We start from the raw sequence: 3,878 nt of genomic DNA, 5'->3' as shown, positions 1-3,878 counted from the left end.
GATCTAATGAGGTTTCGCACTTCAATTTGAGGTGCAGAAGTTGGTGTCAAGCTCACTTGATAGGATCTCGGAAAATGTTTGATCATCTTAGTGAGAATCTAATTTCCAAACCGCCCGAATGGAAAAGTATAGATCAAAACAGAAGCGGATTTGGAACCAAAGTTTGGGATCCTGGAAAATACTTTGATATTCATCACCCCGGGAGTCTGAAAATCTATTTAAAGCTTCTCAGAAGCTTCACATGCCTAGTTTGGGACCCCGGAGGCTATTGGCATTCCAAACATTGGTGGAGATTTTTGGATGAATTTAAACATAAGCCGCCATAACAGGAAGCTCATCAAATGTCCAACTTAAGGACTTTAACTAACAGTGCTAGGTGGGAGACAACCCACCATGGTATGATCGTTCCTTCCTCATTTTTATTTGTTTCAAGTTTTATTTTATTTTATTGTATTGAACCTGGAGTTTTGCATAACATTCATATTGGCATTGCATTTTGCATACCTGCATAAAAAAAAGGGGCGTGGGACGCGATCGCATCACTCATGCGATCGCGTCGGTTGCGATAAAACACCCCCACGCGTCCGCGTCATCCACGCGGTCGCGTGACCTGGAAATCCGCGTAAAAGATCCAATGCCCAGAAAGTTGGGGTGAAATCATGCGGCCATTGTGCGTTTCGCACAAAACACCCACGCGATCGCATCCCTGACGCGATCGCGTCACATGCACAAACATTAATCCCACGCGACAGCGTGAACGACGCGATCGCGTCGAGAGGATTGCACACCACCCAAAAGGAGACAGAGAGTTGCGCTGACACGACGCAGTTGTGCTGACACGACGCTGGAATCGTGCGTTTAGCACAATTTCCAGCCACGCGATCGCATGCCTCAGGCGAACGCGTCATTCCCTCTTTTACCCATTCCACGCGATCGCGCGACCCAAGCAATCGCGTCAACCCCACTTCACCCCAGCCACGCGACCGCGTGCTCCACACGATCGCGTGGATTCAAATTATAACTCCCCTGTCACGCGAACCCTATCAGTCGCGCCCCCCCTCCCGAAACCCTCTCCCCCCTCTCTTCCTCTCCATCACCCAACCACCACCTAGCCACCACCACAACCTTTCCCCCCATTCCCCCCTAACCTTACCGAAGCCCCTGCCCCCTAACCAGCCGCCACCGCCGCCGTGTCTCCCTCCTCCGCTGTGACAGCCGCCACCACCGCCACCCCCAGCCGCCTCTCTGCTCCAATCTCCTTCATTAGCCTACCAGGTTCCGCATCACGTCACCCTTCTATCCATTCGTAGTTACTTCATATTTTTCTGTTTTTGTTCATATTTAGGCTAGTTAGATATGCATGTTGTAGTGGATTCTAGGGTGTTAGGTAGCCTAGGATGTGGTTAGTGGATTTAGGTCTGATAATTGCGCTGTTCGTGTTTCTTGCTTTATGCTTTTTGCAATTCTGCTGTTTCTGTGATATTGCTATTGTTCATATGCTATGATTTCCTGTTTCATGCTGCTTTTTACATTGCCTTTTTCATGTTCATACCCCTTATATGTGATTGCAGCTATGTTTATTTTTTATTCATATGAACTATTCTGCTGCTGTTTATTTTCCGGGATAGTCCAATTTTATCCAAAATGCTGCCCAATTTTCTGTAAAATGTTTCCATTCTTGTCTTGGTTTTGGCATTTTCAACGGTGCTTTCCTTAGCTTTCACCAACCCAATCCATGAATGCCAGGGCACGCATTCTTATTCTCTTTGATCTCCTGGTTCTCAAATTGCATTGTTGATGTTTGATTCCAATTTTTGCCATTTCTATCTCTATCTGAATCATCATCAACCTATTTGCCTATTTATTTTCCTATTTTTATTATATCCTGGTTTTCTGTTTTTCAGGATGTCAGATTCCCAGAGAAAGGGAAAAGGAAAGGCTACTACTGGCAAACGTAAGAGAGGAGATTCATCTATGTGTATCATAGATCTGATGCATGATGCCTCCTGGCGGGAAAAACACTTTACCGCCCAGGAGAAGGCTGACCAGCTACTCCCTGCTACTGATCCCATCAAGTTTGCAAACTGATACTATGAGTTGAAATATCTGGCATTTGCAACCTCCAGGAACCTGTACTTAGAGCAGACTCTAAAAATCCCAAATGAACTCCAGCAATACACCTCTGATCAAATCAAAGAAAGAAGCTGGTTCTTCCTGGAGAGAAACCTTACAGAAGTCAATGCATCTTGGGTAAGGGAATTTTACTGCAATTACTTTATCACTTCCCTGGATGCAGTAAACCTAAGAGGCAAGCAGATACTGGTCACTGAAGAGGCCATTGAGGACATTCTGCAGCTCCCACCTAAGTCTGATCAGCCTGATGGTTACAAAAGGGTTGAGGAGGACATGCGCTTTATGCGATTTGATTGGGATGCAGTCAAGGCGAGAATTGTCCTCGACTGTTCCATGGGAATTGAGTTAGGACACCACCATGCCTAAAGGAATCAAGCGGATTTACTTAAATGATGAGGCTCGACTATGGCACCAGATCTTAAGCAACTATGTTATGCCGAGTACCCATGAGACCGTGATACCGGCCGCTATGATCACCCTCCTTTGGTGTGTGATGGAGGGTAAGGACCTGTACCTGCCACGCTTTATCCGGTCCTACATGGCCAGGGTCCACGTCCGAGGCACTCTTCCCTTTCCCTATTTGGTTACCCAGCTGGGCCGTTGAGCTGACGTGCCTTGGGAGAATGCCGATGAGAAGCCACCGGCTGCAGACTACAGGAAGATTATTCCTCACAGTAGGAACTTTCTAGCTTTGGGCTACAGACCCCCACCCTTCACTGCTACTGATGAGACAGCCATACCTTCCGCTGGTCCTTCTTCCTCCACAGCTACCCCTGCTACCACTACTACACCTCCACCTGCCTCAGAGCCAGTTTATCACCTAGTGCACCACTTGTTTCAGCAGCTAGACAGGATGGAGCGCCGCAACCAGTGCCGATATGAGAGATCTGAGCGTCGCAGCTGGAGACGCTATGAGCACCTGAGGCTGTTGATACGATCTGGCGGCGACATCCCCTCCGAGCCTGACACACCATCAGAGCCATCTGAGGAGGAGGCGGATGAGCACGAGGCAGAAACCCATCCACAGAGTGAGACTGCACAGGCAGACACTGAGCAGGCTGCGCCACAGCAGGAGCTCCCACATCAGATCCAGGCTGCACATCCCGAGATCCCTATCCAGTCAGTACCTCCTCTGCAGTAGCCAGATCCTCAGACCACCACCACAGAGACTCTAGCTACCCATCCTTCCAGAGCTGACACTCCTTCACACCCAGCCTGAGTGAGCATCGAGGACGATGCTTTATTTTAAGTGTGGGGAGGTCACCATCTATGGCATACTATTTTGGTGAACCACTACAGACCCTTCTTTTTTTTATTTTGGCTATTTTTCTATATTTTTCTCTTTAGTTTTATTTTTATTTTCTGAGTACTTATACATTGCTACTTTCATGTATTTTTACTCTATTTCTGCACTTTGCACTTTAGTTCATATTTTAGCCATTTAGTTTAGTTTGCAATTCTAACTTATTAGCTATAGAGTATGTGGATTAATTAGTATAGTTTACCCTTTTGGCATATAATAGTTTAATTTGATCAAAATAAAAGGAGTAGACTAGGAAATTTAAACAAGATCAGAACAATCCACACACTTTGTATATAAACTATTACATCATGTAGTTAAGTTAACAACATTTCATCAAAGAGGAACACTAAAACTTTAGCCATCCAATATATTTTACATTGAGAATAATGGGAATTTTTAACTAAACCTCCATGACATACATAATTGATATATGATTTTTGAG

The sequence above is a fragment of the Arachis duranensis genome, chromosome 1, assembly GCF_000817695.3.
Source record: "Arachis duranensis cultivar V14167 chromosome 1, aradu.V14167.gnm2.J7QH, whole genome shotgun sequence".
Lineage (NCBI taxonomy): Eukaryota > Viridiplantae > Streptophyta > Magnoliopsida > Fabales > Fabaceae > Arachis > Arachis duranensis.
This window is presented reverse-complemented; position numbering follows the sequence as displayed.